General features: G+C 38.8%; 1 protein-coding gene across 3 annotated transcripts in view; it reads right to left on the reverse strand.

Annotated features, from left to right (window-relative positions):
• Nucleotides 1-22,934, reverse strand: part of PHACTR3 (phosphatase and actin regulator 3) — a 99,453-nt gene that overhangs the window by 60,301 nt on the left and 16,218 nt on the right. Inside the window, exon 1 of one of the 3 annotated variants that reach the window (XM_088064448.1) lies at nt 11,660-11,782. The exons of the other annotated variants lie outside the window; for them this stretch is intronic. The gene's annotated coding sequence lies outside the window, so the exon portion shown is untranslated. Of the gene's footprint in view, nt 1-11,659; nt 11,783-22,934 lie in introns of those variants that run through there. 3 annotated transcript variants of the gene reach the window in all.

Genomic DNA, 22,934 nt, shown 5'->3' on the forward strand with positions numbered 1-22,934 from the left:
ATTCTGCCATCTGGCTATCAGTATATCCTTCGGATGATGAGTTCAGATAGTAGCTTTAAAATGCACACATTTATTTGGAAAGAAGGCAGGATGATAGACAAGGCATCATTTCTCCACACACTTGCACCCCATGGCTACACCCCTGCTAAAATCCCACCCAGCTTCTCCCTTAGTGCTGGGGGAAGCAAACTGGGGGATCCCAGATTGACAGCCCTGAAAACCACAGATTTTCCTTCATGCACAAAACCAGGCAGAGCTAATGCAGCAGCAGAACCTGCCCAGGTGCTGCTCAGCTAAACCTGAGCCTGACCCAGATGCCCCAAGATTAGCAGAGCAGGTGTTGCTCTGTCCCCAGGATCTCCCTGCAGAGGGATGAAATTGATACCAGAGCTGACATTTCATGTGGCCAAAGGATGAGAATTCCTGTCACAATAAATCAGCAAACAGAACACCTCCCCAGGAGTTTAAAGGGACATTTTATACTGAATAGCTCATATCCTTCTTCCAGGCACCTGATCCATTAGGCTTTACTTCCTTGACATGTGCTGGCACTTGGTAATTTTCTTCATATGCTGACCCTGCAGCAGGTGCTATTCTAGGGATTCACTCCAGAGTTATGAGAGTTACGTGTCTTGTGTATTCCTGGTGGGATCATGCAGAGATCATATTCACAAAAACATAGGGGTGTGTTGCCCAAAACATGTGATTCACAATAAACACAGTGAAACCTGAAGGCTTAAAGCTGAAAACCAAATACTTCTTTGGATTTTGTTCTTGGAATAATAAGGAAATGAAGGCAAAGTATTTGTCATGTGAACACTGTGCTAGAGATCTCTGAGTAACCCCAACCCAGTTCTATCTCTGCTGCATCTGCATGGCTGTGAGCTGTAAAATGGAGAGTTAAGCAGCATTCCCCATTAGCAGGGTGCTGGATGGGAGGAATTGTGTATTTCCATGATGTATGCATGGAATTAGATACAGCAGCTCAGACTCCCTAACACAACTTTTCTTCCACAAGAAGATGTATCTTCTTCCCTTAGAAGATATAGACATGCCAAGCAGGCCTTGGTTTACAGACTCTTGGGCTGGTATCCAATAAACTGAGTTTCATGACATTCAGTTACAGACCAAAATGACCACAATCCCAATGGTACAAAGTGCAGATCCAGTAGAAACTCATTCTGCCCTCTCAGATTGTTTAAAATACATTGATTAGTCCACACTGTTCCTGGAAGCTTTTTGCTGGATCAGGTATCATTCTCTGCACCACTTACACTTCGTGCCATATCAAGAATTGTCTGTCATCCCCCAGCTGGCACCAGTCTGGCATAAAAGCACAGAGCTGGCATAAAGTGTATCACAGCTCTGGCTGATTTGACAGAAATATGGTGATTTGCCCATGCCTGCTCTGCAGGGAACCTGTCCTGCTGTTAAAAGCCCTCGTGCACAGATCTGGTGTCAACATCAGCCTCTCGTACGTGGCAGAGCCTGGCGGTACCACAAGGTGATGGGGAACTAATGGAACATCCCTGCTGTGCCCCAGCCCTGAGCTCAGGGTGGCAAAAATGAGACATCCCAGAGTGGCTCCAGGCCCTGTGCGCTTCATGGTGCTCAGTGACCTCAACTCTCAACAGCAGTTTCTGCCACAAGAACAGCGAGGGGAGGCTTTTTGCAGGGCACGAGCCTGTGTGTGTGCAGCTGCAGCCAGCAAGGGGGATGCAGAACGGTTCTGTTTTCAGAGCAAAACAGATGCCCTTCCCTCATGTTTGCTCTTCTTGGCTTTGGGCTTTTGGCTTATGCACCACAAGTTCAGTAGCTGTAGGTCTGTATCTATAGATACACAAGTCTGTATCTATATATCTATACCATATATAGGTATGCACACAGCATTACACGTTGTATTACATAACTACATGTTGAAAATCTAAAAAAAAGCTATCAAAGAGTCTGCTGATAATATGGATTTGATTACAAAACAGCTGCTTCTTGTGAAGGTCAGAGTGAGAGAGGGTTTGGGAGGCTGATTTTAGGGTGGCACAGTCAGCACCAGAGATCTTGTAAAGCCAACCCAGCTCTCCAGCAGAACCCAGGGCTCAGCCTGCCTCACTCAGCCAGGCTGCTCCTAACCCCTCCTCACTAATGCATCTCATTCATCCGAGTAGCATGTTTCAAATAAAACAAGATAAGGTATGAGTTAGAAGTTAGATTTTGGCATCTATTACAGTGCTGTCTTACACATTTGTATTTATAATGCTCGAGTGCCTCAATGCACAGTGAAAGGGTTGTAAGCAAGAATTAACTGCAGCTCCCATTAAAGGGATCTTTGGGTCTCCTCACCTCTCCTGGTTTTTCTTTCCTCTGATTCTTTTGTTTCCTCTTTTTTTCTTTTTCCCTGTTTCCCCACCCCTAGCCCCCGGAGCTGGCAGAACGGCAAGGGAAGAAGAGCAGTGCTGCTTTGTATTTAGGCAACATTAAAAGTGAAAAGCTTTGACATCTCCCAAGCCAAAAGTAGCAAAGCCAGCTGAAACAAACCAAATGTTCATGCTCCAAATTGCAGACTTTTCTTATTTGTTGAAATTGCTCCAGGATGGCTTCAGGATGCACTGAGCCAGCCTAAAGGCAGGTTTAACTTATGTTTTGACCACTTAAGAAGGAGAACAACTCTCTTCTTCCATGGTGCTGTTTGGCACTCAGTAAATAAATTTTACCATGGCAACTGTAAAGCCACTGGAGGCTTGAAGACACAAATTCTTAATTAAAGTGGTCCTTGACATCTTGTTCTACAAACTAACCTGGGCACTCCACAGTCATTAAGAATAAAAAGCCCACATGAAGTAGCTTAGTATCATGTATTAGTGTCATGTTTTCCAGTTGTTAGTTCAACATAACAGCTGAGTCTTACATAATCCTGTTTTGTAATTATATACCCAAGTGTTTTACAGAGAAGGAAAGCTAAATTGTGTAGGGGACCTGAGTCAGGTTGATCCAGTGCTGGAAAGAGAAACTTCACCTCTGAATGTTGTTCCAGACTCTGCCTTTTAGCTGCTTTAGCTAAATCCTGGAGCCCAGCAAATTCTGTCTGGTCACAGGCTGAGGAAGTTCCCCAGAGCTGTCCTGTGATATGATACCTTTTCTTGCTCTGAACATTGTAGAATTTAGAGTTTGTGAGGTCTCAGGGTGCACAAATGGATAATGTAACTGTTTTTCTTACCAAACCTGAATGCTGTGCAGAATGACTGCACTGACTGCCATAGAAAAATATTTTCAATGATTGTAGTGTGCAGCTGTACATGAAGTATGTGCATATTTAGACCAAATTTGAGATGTACTGCCACAGCTGGAGGTATGAATCACATAATGGCTGTGGGTTTGGGCTGTTCTGATGTGGAACCACTCAGCTCCACAAGCAGAGCCAGGGATTGCCAATCCACGCCTTCCTGCAGGCTCAGTTCATCATCCCCTCCTTGACACCGTGCCCTCGCATTCCGTGCAAACAGAAGGACAGACTTCTCAGGGCTCACAATTTCCACAATGAAACCTCGCTGCACAAGCAGAATTTCTTGCCATGAGTCTTCTCAAAATAGATTAATCTTTGTAGAAAACGAGAGCAGAGGCTAATGAGGGTTGAGGCACAGATGGGATGGCACCAGCAGCTACTTCCTACAAACACAGCAAAGTAATAGTTTCTTTTTAATATATTTAATAAAACCAAGTCCTGCCAGGATGCACAACTACAGGGGAATTTAGTCTGAAGTCATATCTAATGCTGACCGGCTTTCCTCAGTGAAACACGACACCTGGTCTCCTTATCTCACCTTATCAATTTAATCACATTTTTAATGAGTAGTAATATAAAAAGTAAACGGCTCTTTTGTCTTCTTACAATACAAATTTTATTTCTATGCTGCTTACTTTGAATAACCAGAGTTTATTTTCAGACTCCTGTTCAATATTTCATTTGAAGGATTTCACAAGCATCTTTGAAATGCTATTTTGAATCTTCAGCAATGTTCAGTTCAAATTTCTTGGGATTTTCCCCCCCTCTCAAACTGGGCTCTGTCAGAGTGGGGGAAGAGCTGTTTCATGGTTTGCTTATGAACCCAGCTCCATTCCCAACTGAGAGAGAGGTGAGATCTCTGTAGGCCAGGATACAGATGAACCATGGGTAATTTCTGTATTAGCCCCTTATCTGTAGATGCTTCATAAAAATCGAAATGTTATTCAGGGCTGTGTCGCTTTCTATTATGAATCCTGAATAAGGAATCATGAACTACTCCCAAAAAATATATCCCAGTGGGATAAGCATCAGACAGTGTTTCAGCAGTTATGGAATGACACATGTATTTGTGTCTTGATACATGTGCAAATAGCAGTAACTGACATTGATAACCGTAATCAGGAAGTTGCTATGCAATTTTATGCTCAGAAGAAAATAATCTGATGTGTCATTTGGCATAAATTGCCTCCTCTGGATTTGCAGATCACTGCAGTTCTGTGCCATTTTAATTGGGTTTCACTGTGCTAATTTCTCTGGGTTATTGCATTTATCACCTTCCAGATTTGTTAAATCCCTTATTGAAAAGGAATTATCACCTATCTTTCAACTTCCAGATAAGAAAAAATAAGAAAAACTGGAGAAAGTTCTCATTATCTGGAGTAAAGGGAGAGGTGAGAGGATCCTGCTGCTTTTCTCTAATTTGGGGAGTATTTTTAGCTGACTTCCAATGGCAGTGCAGGTGTAACACACCAGGGAAAGTCTCCATGGGGCACTGTGCTTGTGCCATAAAATAGGCCCAGTTTTATTTCTCTGGCACTGAAAACAAGGGAGAAGACTTTTGACTTGCAGACACAGGGAGAGAAACAGTCCTTTGGCTTTATTACCTTTGCCAGGTGTGTGAATAACATCCCCTTGAAAATTGCATTCATTCCCCCCACCTTTTCTCTTTTTTTTTTTTTTTACAGTAGGAGAGGAGCAAGAGAAAGGGCTGGATTGGCTCCTTGGCTATCTGGTTTTTGAACCAGTAGAGTGAATGTGAATCAAATTTTCAAGGCTTATTCCCCCAAAAGTGAAAATCAGAAATTTACATTCTGAAAGTTTGATACTTGGATGTATTTGTCCATCTTCCCAAGTGCTGCTGAGGTAGTGCTGCCTGCTGATCATGCCTGGATAATCTTGCAAGAGACTGAGATCTAATTTTGACCAAAAAAATACGGTGCTGCAAAAATAACATTAGGTCTGATAGCTCAGTTTTCTGTGAGTGACAGAGCTTATTTCTTCTTGAAAAGCATTAATAGGTTTTGCAGATAGACAAAAGAAATTAATTAATTTTTCTGGCCCACGTGGTTATTCAGCAGAGCTTGGTAAAGTGAGTCATAAGGGCTCAATAGCCATGGTTTAATTTAAGTTACATGACTTCTAAGAAAATCTTGAGATTTTTGGGGGAGGGAGATGAACTTTTTATAGAAAGAATTAAAGAACAAGGAAGGACCAGGGAATGAATCTGAAGGAATTTGGTGCACAAAGCTGGAGAAAGTTGGCACAAGAAGCCTCAGTGGAAGACACGATGGGGAGACCCATCCTTCACATGTAATAATCCTGACCTTTGATTTGGTTTTAAAGGAATACTTGGTAGCCAAATTATATAAAATAGATGAACCAGAAGCAGAAGATTGAGAGAGGGCTGGCTGAATTAAATATTACAATAAATGTCAGATTAGTCACGAGTGGCATTCTCCTCTTCCACCACTGCACAGGGGGTGAAGTCAAGAATTTGCTCTACAATTAACAAATCATGGGATATTCAAACAAATCAGTGCTTTCATCAGCTTCTACCATTTCATCACATTACATCTTAAATTGATTTTATATTTTAGGCCTATATATTCCCCGAAATACATTTCTCTGCATATGTGGAGCATGAAAAATTAATCCATTAACAGGTATTCTTTAACTAGGTCTCAAGAGTGCTGTGAGCCTGAATTACACTGCATTTTCAAGTATCTTTTTAATTTTACATGTTCTAGATAAAAAACTGTTTCCTTTAAAAATTGTTGCTCTCTTCTCTGTAATGGTGACAGGAGGGGAAGAGGATATTAAAAAGTTCCTCATCAGCATAAATAAATTAAAGTCCCCACTTCAGAGAAGCCAAGAAAAATGAAGATCCATTAAATGTTTTAAGAGGAAGCTAGAGGCAGAGATGACCAAAGTGAAGCTCCCCAGTCTAAATATATTAGCAACTCTCTCCATACTTGGATTTTCAAATGTCACATAATCTATTAAAACTGAAACATCTTTGAAGGTAGTGCAGTTAGAGGAGGGATTGTGGTACCTCATATTTAAATAATGGGGCATCACATTTGCAGTTTTTAAGCCTGTATTTGCAGGTTTAAATCCAGTTTTCTGTTAATAGGACCAGTCTCATATTTCTGTCTCTCCTCAAGCTCCTCCTCTCTTTGTCATCCCTTTTGCAGGATTTCAAAGATTTGCAGAAATTTCACAGCAGTAATCCTGTCATCCAGCCAGGGAGATCTATGTACACTATTTATAAACTGATTCACTTCCACTTGCTGCACTATAACAAATTCATGATTAATTAGAGATTATTTTAGAGAGCTTCTCACACAGCCAGTGTTGTCAGCTCAGGATTCAACCCCAAGTTTTATGGTACTTATGCTTCAGTGTGGTTTGCTTCAGGAAGATACTGATAAATTGGACACTATTTACGTTTCCTGTGTCACTTTTCATAAAGGATGTCTTGTGCATGGCTCAAGATATCCCAAACCTGGAAGATCTGTTGATTTTTTTCTTTGTCCTGTCCTAGCACTCTCTTGCCTGGTGCCCTTGAGCAACCTTTCCCTTCCCTCCGGGTTTCATTTATCCTCTTTGAGCAAAAGGGATACAAAGAATTTAAATTACTTTGAAAGGTATGATTACCTCTTGCAATGTCTGCTGGAGCCTTGGCACGATGGGTGGATGTGTGTTTAACAGAGAGGACATTCCTGGCAGGTCCTTTGGCAGGAGGATCCTTCCCTGTGACAGGAGCACCTCTTCAGTGCTCAGGAGGGGGAAAGGAGAAATATACCGAGAGTATCTCAGGTGATCCTGCTCCATTCATCCTGACAAACCTTAATTTTTGAATACCAACCCTGCAGTATCTCCTTCATTTTCCCACTGTCATTCATTGGTTTTTTATGACAGTTTTATCTTGAGTTATGGGCATATTTTTTCACCTGGATTTCAAACATAGCATGTTTTTATCAACTTGAAGTCATCTTGTAGGCATCTTGCTTTCTAGACTGTTTATTTTAAGGTTTCCTTTTTATTTTTTTCTGATAAAATAAAAACCTCATTTTTACATGGGCCCTTTCCTGGAGTTTAAGCACCTGGATGAAATAGGCCTCCTATCCCCCCAAAAATAAAACTGTGTTTTGGCTCTAACTCTTTCAATCCTTTTGAACTGAGCCCTGAGCACCACTTGAGATGAAATTCAGAATTAATTTCTTGTGGGTCCAAAAATTGCTGTTTGATAAAGCAGTTGTTTACTGTGTCCAAAATTATTTATCCCTCTTGTCTTGAAGAGAAAAGGATCCAGGCTGTAAGGGGGAAACCTTCTACCATTTACACTACTCTGCAATTTATAGCTTTTCCTTATGATCTTTTTTTTTCACTGAAAATTGAAAATTCCAAAGTCCCATTTAAGTCTCTTTTATTCACTTGACATATTTTTTTTTTTTTCACTGAGATGATTTTGCAAATATTAACAACCTCTGTAAACAAGACCAAACCACACAGGGGAAATTCCTCCTTAACCTGGTCCCTGAAGAGCCATTTGGAACAAATGGCTTTGCATAATCCAGCTTTTTCTAATTAGCATCTCTGGCAATAAGCCACTTGGGTATATTTGATATGCTTTTATCTTAAGATTAAATTTACATTTGCTGCTAGGTAGCTCTGACATCTTCATTCTTGTTTTAGATCTCTGTCATAACACGATTATTGTGTGATCACTACTCACAGCAAACCAGCCCCTGTTTGTGAATGGCTCAGGCAGAGATGGGCTCTGCAGTCCTCCCAAATAAGAATCTTGGGGGGTTTTTTGCAACTTGCCTCTTAGAATTCAAAAACTATTGTAAAAGCTGCAGGGCAGGTTTAGAGTATTTTGGGAGCCATATGGAAAAGCAACCAAGAAAATACTTGATAAATAAGAATGTTTTTTGGAGATATTGCAATTTAAATATTCTAAAGAAAGTTAGTCCAGCTTTACAAGACAGACTACAGCACACATTTTAATGCATTTTCCAAAGTTTTGAAGAACTGAATAAAGAACAGATCCTTTCCTTAATCCAGTTTTCTAACCACAAAACTTCTTCCTACCACAGAAAACTAAGCACTTTCAAATACAATTTTTCAAGAGCAGATTCACTATCAGTGCCATAAATTGTTCCGGCTCTTATGAAATCAGTTGATCTATTACTGGTCATGTCAACTGAGGATCTACCACAGGACTCTCCAGTACAAAATAAGTTAAACTATACAAATCAAAGGAAACACTAATACTTTCATAAACACTAGAAATATTAACAAAATTTCTTGTGCCATGAAAAAATCCATAACTTTAAAAAAAATTATGTTTAAATAGAATGGCTTTTTTTCAGTGCTTGGAAATAAAGAGGAAGTTCTCTGGTCACAGTAGGAAATGTGTAAATCAGATTAATCATTCATCTAATTTATTTTAATTTATTTATTTTCACTGTTAGGTTCCCCACAGCTGCTTTAGTGAGAGTCTTTATTGTAAAGTGCCAAAAAGGATGAAAAATATCCTACCATGCAAACTTACCTCTCCTAGACATCCCTTTCTGAGATTAGAAACAGAAAAACCAAACTGGTAAAGTGACTGCTACAAATCAAACAGGAATCTAATTCCATTCACCACACAGACCTTTGGGATTTTCATCATTTCTGTGCTTAATCAGATTTCATTTGATGGCCATTCATTAAGGAAAACATTCCTATTTCCCCAAGTAAGCAGATTTCCTCCTCCAAACAGCTTTGTACTCCACTCTTGCTTTACCACACGAGGCTGTTGAGTGTTCAGGTCAAAACCACAGAGCAGGAAAATACTAATGCAGAACTAGAAATCCTTTACTTGTTCTCATTTGAGGTTTGTTCATCTCAAATTCCACCAGGAGAGTGAGGAAAAGTGCTCCAGTCACACAAGTCTGAAGTTGTACTGGGCACTTTTTACTAAGACCATGCTGAAATAAATACCATAATGCTACCCCAGGAGGTCTACTATAAATCAAGTCCTTTTCTACCCATTAAAAACTACATAAATAACATTCTGTTGTTATAATTGCAAAATAGATTGCCAGATGTCCAGCAGAAACAAGGGCTTGGTGGTGGACAAGATCTGAGCTCCATAAATTAATCAAGTATAATTTACCCACTCATAATATCAATAATCATACAGAATTCATAGCATGTTCTTATGTCCAACATTTAATGCTTACAGCAAAACCATTATGGATTATTATGCTATGAAGGCTATCACCACTAGAAATTGCACATTGCAGATTCAATCTATTGACTAATACTAAAAATCCAATGGCAAAAAAAAAAGCATGTTGTTCATTTCAATGGAGATTAAAATATTCTTTCTAGGCTCACTTTAAAAAGAAACACTGAAAATCTCCTTAACCTTTTAATGTGTATTATTTAACTTCTTTTTTAAAGATTTCTTTTAACATGGGTTATTTCAATGCAATATTCTGAGGTCTTTACTAGAGCTCTCACACTCTTGCTGTTAGCTACATAATGCAATATTCTACAGTCATTCCCTGAGAAATTGTATGGTGGCTTGGCTGCAAAAGTTGTCGAGGGTCAAGGAACTGTGGAAAAAGGAAGATGGATAAGGCCCTGGAGATCTGGGTTATTTCTCCTATCCCTACCAAACTGCCAGGGGGGGAAAGAGTAAATCATTTAAACAAGGTGCTCATCTTCACAGTACAGCTGACAGGTAGTTGGGAGTCCACAACAGAATTTAGTAAGACATTATACTCTAAGCATGTAAACAGCTGCCTTATCTAATGGGTCTGGAAAATCACAGGTACACATCTCAAGTGAGGCAGCCAAATTGGCATTTTCAAATCTCTCTCTGATGCTCTGCTCACCCCTCAAAAATGTGAGGTGGACACTCCAGCCCCACACTGCTCAGAGCTTTTGTGCAGCAGGTACTAAAGTGACAGCCACTACATAAAAGCTTCTGAATATATTAATAATAACTGCTGCCCTTACAGATTACTGGAGAAAAATGTTTGTGATTTGCACTTTAAGGCTGCATCACAATGCATATGTACAAGAAACCAAGCGAAGATTTCAGAGACAACCATAATTCTGGCACTTCCTAAGTTTTTAGTGCCTGCCTTTAAAATCTTAATAATGTGTTTTTAACATAGCAGCTTTCTGGTATATAACATGTGATTATCTGAAATTCTGGATATATTTTCACAGTATCTGGAGAACATTTTGTTTTGTGCTTTAGAAGGATCCCGAAAATAATCGTTATTTAACTAAAACATCTTTGGCTTTCTTTTCCTTTTGCTTTTGTGTGGAGACCACAGAACAGCTTTTCACATACCAGATGAATAATGTGTAGGAAGAGTGAGAGAGGAAGGGAATTGATGGCTTCTTTTTAAGTATTTGAATTTAATTTCACCAGGCACTTTATTTTAATCATAATGCAGATCCAAATTTATAGGGGAAAAAAAAATCTCCTGAATGTTCCTCTACTTTGGTTCATATAAATTACTGAAAAAGTTCATATTCTATAACAGAATACATTTCTTTACTGATTTTTTCAGCTGTTGTTTGAAAATGAATATACATCGATATCTAAAGTACTAGGTACCATAAAAGCTTTCTGTATCTTCAAAACTGCAGCAAAATGCAAGCAGAGGCTTGCTGGACAACTGTTAGATTAGCTGACCAGATTTAGAGGTTTCACAGACAGGATTTTTCTTGCACTGTTGGATTTTTTTAGCAAAACTCTTTTTCTCATCAGTGCCAAGAAGAAAGAAATGAGCTATCCAACACACTCCTAAACTCTGAAGTACGGCACTTGCAGTGAGAAAAATTCCTTGTTTCCTGCCCCCATTCCATCCAGCTTCTCTGCAACATAGCTGCAGACATAAATCCCTCTCCCTATTGGAAAAGTGCATTTATTGATCCTGAAATAAGCACATGTAACAGTTATGCAATTGATCTGCCAGCACCATCCCCAGTTCCCAGTTTGGGAGGAATATATTCCTGGTTATGAAATGGGTGATTTTCAGAGCCCAAAGTATGAAAGAACAATCCTACTTGTTTAGGTAAAAGAGAGCCAATGGAATTTTTTCCTCTATCCCCAGTGATCACAGAAATAACACATTCTTGTATATTTTATCACAAGCAAAATACCCGAGAAGTCCTAATCCCTTCATGTTAAAAGCTTACAGCATTTCCTCAATATCTGACCTCAGAAATATGTCTAAAGCTTTAATATCCGCTCCCCTCAGCTAAAACTCCCAGTAAACTGATCAGTTTAAGAAAACAAGGCATCTGTATCAGGAAAATTGTATTTATCCATCTTTCTATTCATTTCTTTTATCCCTTGCTACTCACCTCCAGGAGCTGCTGTTGCTCAGAGCACACAGAAGGCAGCAGCTCAATCCGAGGAAGAAAAAGGTTATTTCCTTTCACCCTCTGTTACTGCTCTCCCTTGAAACTCCTTCACTTTCTCTTTCAAGTAGCACAGGAACACAAGGGAGACCCTTTGGGCTTTCTCCAGGTCTGTGTATATTATGTAAAACAGACGAATGCATTTCCTATTTTAACCACGAAAATCATGTCTGCGCTGACAAGCGCCGGGATCATTAATGGTGCACTGTGAGCAACAGTGCAAGCCCACGGAATGCTCAGATTGGGGCTCAGCTCTAAATGCACAACCAGATGAAAATCTGCAAATCAACTTCTCTCCCTTGCAAAAGTTTCTCTTTTTCTCTCCCGCAGCAAAGCTGGAAATTGCTGTTTAACCAGTGCATGTCATTGGAAATGCTGGAGCAGAGCTCTACACTTGGTGTAACACCAGAAACAAACACACTGGAGATGTTTTGGCCATTAAAATGCCTCTAACCCCAGTGTAACTTTCGGTCAGCTACCACATCAAACCTGTGATTCCTTTCTCCCAAGACAATTTTGTCTTGTAGCACTGTCAGCAAACTGTTCCAGCACCGCTTGAAAAGATTCCAGCCCAAATTACAGTAGTGAAAGCCTGTTCTGGCCTCTTCCCCTACTATTTTTTTCTAGAATATTTACATTACATATTATTCCCCACCCAGTCTTAGCCATAGTTCCCAGAATGCAGGAAAACAGCCTTTCCTTCCTGCAATCCTAAATGCCTTCATTAGGGAGACTTAACGTTGAAGTGTTTTGGAAGGCAGATGCTCTGGATTTAAAAGAAATAGGAGAGGACTCAGTGAACAGCTGCATTGCTCTCAGCTTCCAGAGAGCCATATTTCAGAATGGTTTTCTACATTATTTTGTCAGTGGGAACATATTATTACCATCTATATTTAAAAATACTGGCTTTCCTGCACGAAGGCAACAGCAGACTTAAAACCACAATGAGTGTTCTGTGCAAGTATTCTGTGCCAATGATGCAGAAAATGAGATCCAAGTGAAAAACAAAGTGGTTTAGAAGGTCTTTGCTTGCAAGGTGTCTGTACAGAAGTGGCCAAAAACCCCCAGTACAGGAATTCTTGTACACTTTAATCAATATTCACAGTTCTTTGTTGAAATTTCACTGGCTGCAGAGTAATATCTTGTCCTTACTAATGAGCACTATTGTATTACATCTGTAGTACATTGCTGGAAAATTAAATTCGTGTTCCAAAGTTAAAATTTTTCCATTCTAAAAGAAAATATTTTTCAAGCAAACTGAGCACTATCTGTTTCTGTAGATATTTGATAATGTAATTCCTGAAAGAGTCTGGCAAACAATTCCACTTTGGAGCTCTGAGTATACCTCCTACTAGAGAACTGCCAAAACCCAGAGAGAAAATCTAAACACATTTTTGATAAAATCTTATAAATTTAAAGTAAATCACAGTCCTTTTTTCCCCCAGGAAATAGATATTAACAGTTTTTTCTCTTATTGAGTCTTCTTATGCATCATCTACAACCACCCACATTTATTTTCCAGAATAGTTTAGGCAGTGACTAAAGGATCCACTGCAGCTCAGGTAAATTGCTTCTTCTGAAAAAACTGCACTGATCATGTGGATAATATAAAATTGATTCAGTTTAATTCAATGAACATATGTAAAACAGAGGCTTTCAGTCATAAATAGAACTTCAGTGGACAGCCCATTGTTTATTCCCTAAGGGATACTTTAGGGACTAACTTTAATGAAGTACTGTTTCAACAACTTACTATCATTGGGAGTCTTTTAATTAATGTCAGTGGCAGTTAAATTAAAAAAAAAAAAAATACAATGTCCATCTCTTACCATTCTGTGCACAGAAATCATTCCCTTCTGCTTACCGAAGTTCTGGAAAAAGCTGTGACAACCAAAGGCCTAATTTCAAATGTAAATAAAAATATTAAACAAAATCTCTATTAAAAATTAAAAGACTCTTAAAGCAAAGTTCCCAAACATGTGCTTAAATTCGAGAACTTCTTCTTTACAAGGTTAATAGGATTCATTTGTCAGGGAGATGTTTTATGCCAAAAGGCTTCTTTGAATTTTAAACCCATGTTTGCTAAGCTTCTAAATACTTAAAATTTAGGCACACAAGTTTGAAAATCTGGCAAAAGCTTCTTAAATGCAAGTGAAAAATAAAAAAAATCTATCCTGGTGCAGAAATTTCTATGAATCATCACTCTTCAGGCCCAGAGGAGTTACCCAATGCAGGAGCTGTGTCACAGCAGCAACCAAGGCAAGAGGAAACTCTGGATTATGAAATGAATAAACATCTTGAGGAAGCTGATGCTTTGTACTCTTGCTGATGGGCAAAATTCCCCAAAAGCTTAGAACAGCTTAACTTCAGATTTTTCAATGCCATAAATCAAACTTTGCCTCCTTAACAGGACTCAGACTTAATTTTCTCTTTTTGCATGAGACTCAGGACTCTCATTTTTACACTTCCATATATGAAGCACCTCTGGTTACTTTCACTGCAGGAATAAATCATCTCTACAGTGAATACAGGCCTTTTTAAAGTATCTGGTTTAGAATCTGAACTTCATTCATACACTTTGTATTCTCCATGGAATGGAATTCTCCATTTCTTAGTGAGAACTAAGTTTTAGTCAAGATTTTCTTAGCAAACATGCTTCAAGTATGTGAATTTCATAAAGCACCCCAAATGTCTCATGTGAAGTTCTGTGAATGTGGCAGTAGTTTTGGATAATAGTTTACATTTCAGCTGCCAATGCATTTCTCTGTTAGAAGACATTCATTTATTTATGAGATTCATAGATCTTTGGCTTATAGCTAAAATATAAGACAGACTTGGCTGGTAATAAATTGTGATTCCTTTCACTGAAGCTGGCCAACATTCCATCTTTCAACGCCTTCTTGTGCAACTTCTTTAAAGGTCATCCAGTAAAAGGAGAATAAATTGTCAAAGTTTCCAGGTAATGGTTTGGGCAGTTAACAGAGCACAACTTTGGCACACAAAGCATACGTGGATATTGAAAATCTTGTTTCCTCACTGAGGAAAGGGTCACTGGGTACAAATTGGGTAGGTCACCTCTTGAAAATCCAAGATGTTTTGCTTTTGATTCCTGTTTTCCAAGAAAAAAATGATAATGAGAAAATCTGTGTATCAGAATGCTGAGTGCTAATTTTAGAAGTTTTCAAATAGAATCAAAAGACTCCCTGAGACACAATGAGGAAAAATTGACATTTGAGTGATTCTTCTTACCAGGTTTTAAATTAGGTGAAATTAGGACTACAACATTCAGTATTTTTTAAATACTCATAAATTGTGTTTGGAATCTGTTTTGAGACTTTTTTCTATCAGACTTAATGAATACCTAAAGAAGAGGCATACTCATAAAAATTGGAAACAGCTACTCTTTAAAGCAAAAAAATTTAAGATTAGATTTAGAAATACTGTAGAAAGGCATTTGTTCTCTTCTTGTCATGAACCCAGAGAAATCTCTCTTATTTTAAAGTCTTTGTCATTTGAATACACTTAACTCGCTTGGAGTACTTTGTTACTACTGCAGTAATTAACATTTGTAACCTTTGCTGATTTGGATTAATGTTATATTTAGTAGAAAAAGAGAGAGAAGAGGTTCCAATATATTCCTGGAAGTATCTTTAAAATGTCCTAAAAATTATACTCAAAAGCTAGAAAATTCATATACTACTGTGTGTCTTGCTCCATCTTAATTAGGATATTTGGGGGTTTAAAATGTGGCAATAAGTTCCTTTCATTTTCTCAATAAGGCCTTTTTTCAATTTTTATTTTCATCATCTGTCACAGAAATTTGTTGTATGTGTAAGCAATTTAATGGTTCACTGAAAGGTTGTTATGCAACTGAGTTGTATAAAACCCTGTCCAAGCCCAGAAATTACTGTAAGGGGGAAACACTGAAATGGTGAAGGGCTGACAATTTAAATATGTTTTCTGTTGGTATTTCTATCTTTTGTCAGTGGGTTTGTAGAGCTCCTTGTGAGGGCAAGAGGGAAGAAATTACCTAATGTTGGGATGTCAGGGATAAAAAGCTGCTGCCCAGGCAAATCTGGAGCCACAACATCGCCAGTGGGGAGTCTGTAGTGCCATATCTGCTTAGCAGAGGTCTGAAGTGATTATTCCAACAGTTTTCCAAACAGAATCCACTCAGTGCAATGCTGAGCTATTATTAAAATCATTAAGCCTGGATTTATCAGTGTAGGTGATGAATGATTAAATGCATCATTCCAACTGCACCAGGGTCAGGACTCGAGGGCTTTCTATCAATACATGTTTATAATCTTGTGAATGAATACATGGGATGGGAAGTATTGCCAGTTGGTGAAGATGTCACTGAGGCAGTTTCTGAGCCGTGTGACAGCATGTACAGCTATTTCCAGAGCGAGGATCAGGGTGTAATTAATGCAAATGGAAGATCCTGCCAGTACTTCTCAGGTCACTACATCACTTACAGTCCTGTTGGCCATTGCTGTGATTATCCACAGAACAAAGCACTGCTCTGTGAGTGAGGGATGGATAATGGGACCCGAAACTGATTACATCTAAGTGCTACTCCAGAAGCAGTGAAAGACCCAACACTGGGGGTTTTATTTCACCAACACTGATTTCTATAGAAATAAAAGCTCTTCTGAAGGTATATGACAGAATAAAGAAATATCCTCATACTGTACCCTTGGTTCTGCAATAACAAGATATAACTTCACAATTCAGTTTATTTTCCAACCACAGCATCCTCTGAGAAACTAGAAACTCTTCCTTGCAAAGAACCTTTGTATTGGACTGGATGATCTTCTGTGATCCCTGCCAGCCTGAATCACTCTGGGATCCTGTGATCTGTTTATGTAACCCCTACAAATAAAATACACGTCCACATCCATCAATTATTTACCAATATTTCTACAGATGTCCCATATATATGTTTTTGACCTTCAGGCAGAAACACTGAAGCACAGTAGAAAATTCCACTTGGCCAAAGCTGGAAAAGCTTAGAAGCCTGTAAAATATCCACTCTTCTAGACTGCAAGAGTAACTTTGGTAAAGCAAGAAACAATAAATCAGATTCATATTATACAAAAAAATATAAAAGTGAACCAGTTGTTGATAACCAACACCATTCCTTGGGATGAATTTCTCTATTTGCAATTGAAATTCTGAGCACTAAATAAATTTTTAAGGGAAGCTTTATGGACATTACCTAACATCACACACAACATGTCTTTCTGTTCTCACTTGTTAAAATAAGGTTTTTGTAGCTTCTAACATTTGTCACAAAGAGTATATAATTTGAAACAGGGATGACCACTTCTTCACCAGCCAACATGAAATAAAGTGAAAAGAGTGATGTCAAAAAGCAGTAGCACTCAACTGTAATCCCTGTAGGAATTTCTCTTATCACTTCCCACATTCTATGAGCATTCTTCACAATCTCTCCCGCCTTTTCACTTGAAGTTGTGATGGTCTTTTCAGAGAACAATCAGTGAGAAGGCAATTTCTGCACTCAGTAATTACAAAGTACATAGTTTGTTTCTAGTCAGTTCTGAAATCACAAGTTTCTGTCCTTCCTATATGGGATAAACCATGAAACAACTGAATATGAGGACAGTGCAGGTGGCACAGGCCATAGCCTCAAAACCTGATTTCCTTTCCTTGGAGGATTAAAACTGGATAAAGTTTTAATCCATATCCATAGATTCAAATCAGCACATCAGGAACTGTTGATTTTCCTGTCTGGTAATGATTACATGGACTGTTGTTTTGGGCCTCTCTTCATCAGCCTCCCTCCCAAAACTGCTGTAAGAATTTGAGACTGGCTTTAAATTAATCAGCTAATAAGAGTAGGATATCTCAGCACATCATTTATCCTCAGAAACTCACAGCTATCTCTCACCCTAGGAGTTCCAGGGATGTGGTAATGTGGACCAGGGAGGACCACGCCACTGTTCAGCACCAAGGTCAGCTCAGAACTATGTACAGCCAATAGAAAAGGACCCTGGTGCAGTAAAAAGTCAAAATTTGCATCAAAAACACAGAGAAATCTCAACACTTGTTGAACAGAAATAGAGAAGTTTGGTTTTTTTAAATCTAAACCTTATATTTTATTCATTAACTTCATTCTTTATAGGCCATTCTATGTGGAATATAATTCAAATAGATGTGAGATAAGTTTGTAACACTATTTACTTTCAGTAATGCACAATGCAACTGCAGTGGGGAAAAAAGGCAGATTAAGTGAGCACTTGCACTTGCACATACTTTTCTTTGAACTCTTTATGTACAATATATGGGCTGAATCGTGCCTTTAGGCACAGGCTTGAACAAAGATCATAAACTGAACAAAAATCTCCAAGGACATAATATTGTAGTACAACTCCCTCTTGGCTTCATGATAGGCCAGCCACAAATGAGCTTTTTCCAGAGCATTTGACAGCATGTGAACAACATCTTGGACACTCTCACCCAGCAGGGCAGGGCACTGTCACCTGTAAAACATACTGCTCTCTCCACTTCATGTCTGCTCCTCAGCTACATCCTCAAAAAAGGGGAAATGTGTGTCTCATGTAAGCAGACTGAGACAGACAAACATTTTGAGTCCCTTCAATGGATCTAGAGACTGGATCTGTGTAGGTGATTTTTATTCCCTCTGAGTGTGGAAAACATGGAGATGCATTAGGTAGATTGAGATTAATCTATTCCTAGCTTAAACTGATCTAGATGCATGTGAGATGCTCATTTAGAAGGCATTTTAATATATTTTATACATGTAAAAAGGCAAATGAGGTCCTACTGGATTTATAATGTATCAAGCTAATGAGAGCTTTAATATTTAGAGAAAGGGTTATCGTAGGTTCTGAACAAGTTCTTTGACAATTTACTACTGACAACAAAGCTGGCCTGGGAGTCTAAAATTTCCACAACTTCCAAGTGTTGTGGGTGTAGAGAATTTCGGTACATAGTTCATAAAACTCAAACTGCAGTAAAGTTAGAAAATCTTCCTGATGAAGTAACCTGGAATGTGTACAGCACTAGAGAGGACGTGGCAAAAATGCACAGGGGAAATCCCAGAACAAAGACAAAAATCAATCACTGCACATTTACTTAAGTGGCAAAACTGACACATTACCGCACAAAAAGACATTTTAGCCCAAAAGTTGTCCTTTCCATGAATCCTGTGGGCTTTTTTACATGGAAATACTTACAAAATCTAATCCAATTTACCTAAGTGCGTGGCTTGGAAGTAGTTTAATTAAACCAGAGTAAATTTGCATGAATACTCCCTCCTAGAATTAAAGTAATCTTAATTCAATTTAGGTTCATTTACTTTATAACAGAATAAAGCTAAATTAAATTGAGCTCACTTTAATTCTCAACATGAGTGTCCACACAGATTTTAATAGTTAATTAATCCACTGTACTTTGTAAGTGAACCTGCATGGATTTTCATAGGCTGTGTTTATGTAAACAAGCTCTAAACACACTCTTATTTTATTTCAAGACTGTTCTATTTTCTGTTACACTCCATATGGACTAATTTAACAGTCACTAGGAGGAGCCAAGTATTAGCAGATTGTTCTTAACCAAGACTGTATTTTCCATCAGTGTATGTAAAAGACAATTTTTTATATATTCTCTGAATTACAGTCCTCAATGCAGCCCTTTAGGCCTTAAAACCTACTGATGACAAACAAATGCTAGATATAATTTCTTAGAAAAAAAGTCTTTAGATTCCATGTCTAAAAATTATATGTTTAAAGATACTCCTTTTCAAAATAGAAAAGGAGCATAGCATAGATATAGCATAGCACAGCATAGAATTGGATTTTCTAGATAACAGATGTACTAAAACCTCAATTTCAAACAATTTTTGGACTCTGTCCCAGCACAAATCAATCATATGGATTCTGAAAATGCTAAGACAGATCTTGAAATGGTAATTAATTTGACATCACAATTTTGATGTCAAAGAAGAAACTCTGATTTATGTAAGTAAAGGCTCTAACTCAGCAATTATAAGTGATGGTTTTCTAAGTTTCACTGTTTCCAAAGTTGCTGGGTCCCCTCATTAGTTTAAGTTTTTTAAATGTTCTCCTGTTCATGGGGTGAGAAACTCTATCTTTGGCTGCAACTCCTTTCAAATCACAGCTTGCTGGGCAAGGCTCATGTTAGCTGTGATTGCAGTTGGCAGGGCACTAGATTAGCTGTTGACATCAAGCCAACATTTAATTTTGTTTTCTTGAGTCATCTGTTGCCAGTTCCCATGACAACTGCTCTTCTAGCCTTCAGATTTACTAGAGAAAACCATTAAAATGGCCAGGAGTACAGAAAGAGATCTTTGATGTAGATGGAAGTTCAACTGTTTCCTTCAATGGAAACGGAAAGATCTTTTCAGTTATTACTTTAGCACCACGTAACTTCTGTTCAGGAAAACACTGATGTCCTTGTATTAGAAAAACAGAGTGAATGGTAGTTTTTAACAAGAAATCTGCTTTAGCATCTTGCTACTACAGAATGAAGGTCTTTGTCTCTAAAAAATCATGCCATGCAGAGGACAGGGAAAAAAAAGTATTATTCTATTCTTGCATAGTAGTAACAAAAGATTAAATTTAAGATATGGATTCTTTTGATCTTCTAGAGTCCCTGTACATTTCCCTTTCTTGTTTCACAAATGTGTCACTTAGGTAAAGGATGTATCTGAGGAAGACATCATTACTGTGCTGAGTCAGCCCAGAGGTTGAACCAGACCAAAGGAAAAGGCCAATTCCAATCCTGTGGGAGCATCTGGGATCAAAAATACCTTTTGCTAAAAATACTTGTCAGTGTATATAAAATATGTACAACCCAAAAACCCCCTGGTTATGAAAGCAGAAGAAGAAATTTAATACCATAGTGGATAACAAGCAGTGCTTGTAGTAGAATATTAACACTCAGGGGCTACTTCTAAGCCCATCTCCTGCTGACTTTCACAGGTCCTTCCAAAGTCTGAATTCCACATTCCCCTTATTTGCTGTGTTCGAAGCACTGTGAAGCACTAAGCACCCCCAAATCCCTTTGAAAGAAAAGGAAGCACAAATATAACAGAAATAGGTGCACAACTGTCTCAAATACAGCCAGCATCCCAGATAGTATCTCTTCATTTGGTAAAACCTTTCACCTCCAATACATGGAAAAACAAGCAGCTGCACAACTCTTTTGTGGGTATTTCCCACTGCCCAGAAGCTTGTTCTAACAAGCATGATTTGCAGGAGGATGCCCAATTCCCCCTGACCTGCACAGAAAGGGCAGCACATGGCAGTGCTTGCATCCTCAGGTGAGGATCCAATACTCATGACTGTGTTCTAAGAGTTAATGTCCCTCTGCTAAGGCAGTACCCTAGAGATTTTTATGCACTCCATTTAGTTTGTGTTTCATTATACACATCTGGATTACTTTTCCAGGCTGGTTCTTCAACAGCAATCAAGATTCCCAAATGTGAGGATACATAAGCCTACTCTCTTGATTAAAATGGAGAGAACAAGGTGGTTACTCTGACAAAAACTTACCTTGACTCTCTTCTCCTCCTCTGCCCAGTAGGAGCAGTTAAAACATTTTAAAGATAATGGGGGTGTATGTAGGAGAAAGGGAAAGATAAGGAGAGAGAACACACCACTTCCCCAGCTTAACTCTCCCAATCCCACTGGAGAATCATCTTCCACCAGCTGCAAATCCAGAGATCTCAGGAAGTCAGGTATGTTTGGTCCCAGCCACACTGCAGGGACTGAGCGGCTGTCCCCCACTTTGGGTATAAAGCCACTCTTGGCACTGGATTTTTGGCACTGGTGTGAATTAGTGCCAAAAGGAAGCACTGCCATCTCCCAGTGCTACACTGGAGATTGAACAGCCACATCCACTAAAGCTGGCAGTGTTTATGTAATGGTTTGGGCTGTGAATTCAGGCTCTGTGTGATTGTTTCAGAATGCACTTGGCTCATGAATGCCACTGAGGCAGACACCCGCATACGTTCAAAATGCTCTGTTTCATGTTTTGCTTTTATCTTTAAATATATTTGAGTAGGTTTTTCCCTCTTCTAAAACAGCTCACATAATAGGTAGAACTAAAAATGATCTAATAGCTTCAGTGCCTTAGAGCTACTGCCATGCATGAAATTCAAACTGTGACTATAAAAAGAAACAAGGACTTTCTCTCCAATTCACATTTTTAGCTGCTTCTCTGTTTTTTGAGAAGGACAGAACTTGTTCATGTTTCAGGTCAGAATCAGTTAAATAAAATGCAATCTGAAAGTTACTACAGATCATCTGGGGAACTGGAGGCAAAAGTCTGGGGGTTTTTGACTGGTTGAGAAGGCAATAAGCTTAGTAAGATTGGTAGTTACTAATTAAGGTGGTAGCGTGACCCAAATTTGCTTTCACAGCCCTTACTGATTTAGTCAGATGCAGTGATATCCATTATAGCTGAGCAAATAGCTCCTGATGAGTAATGTATTTGCACCTCCATACTTTCTATCCGCATATTCCCTTGATTGTGTCACAGTTTTCCTGTCACCATCACCAGCTTGCATGTGTTAGATTGTTTCTGCAGTGTTTGAAATGTGTATTGTCTGCGCTCAGCAGCCAAACACAAGTGGTACTGCTCAGTCCTAGTTCGATACCTTATGTCAGTTCATTCTGTGACTGAGTGCAACTCTTAATTAAGTTTATTTGCATGTGTGCAAAACATATGCTTGGCTATTCAAACCTTGCTTTGCACAGATGCTGCCTAATTTTGTTAAATGGGAGAGACCACTATAATTTTTAGGAGAAATTAGCAAAATTAGAATAGATTGAACCATTTGACTGTGTTCCCAGACTAACATGACTATTTGGTACCTTGCTTGTCAGAATTTAAATGTTATCTGTTTCCAAATGCTCTGAAATAAGAATTGATGATTTTATTAAGCATGGGTGGCTGTTCCTAGGTTTTACCTTGAGCTCCACTCCAGCACAGGCTGAGACTCGGTGAGTTCTGAGCCATATGCACACTGAGACTCTCCTGCAGGCTGTATATTGAGACACTCCTGGAGACTGATTTTAGGGTGAATCATAACCTTTATGACTTTGGATGAGCCCACTGAGGAAGCTCACTATGGGGAGCTGGTCTGTCTGCTGGAGCATGCCTTAATTGTGTCATCAGAGCCTTGGGTCATACTGTGAAGAGGTAG

The sequence above is a fragment of the Pseudopodoces humilis genome, chromosome 19 (assembly GCF_049639895.1).
Source record: "Pseudopodoces humilis isolate 2021_Gansu_Grassland_sample_001 chromosome 19, ASM4963989v1, whole genome shotgun sequence".
Taxonomy (NCBI): Eukaryota; Metazoa; Chordata; class Aves; order Passeriformes; family Paridae; genus Pseudopodoces; species Pseudopodoces humilis.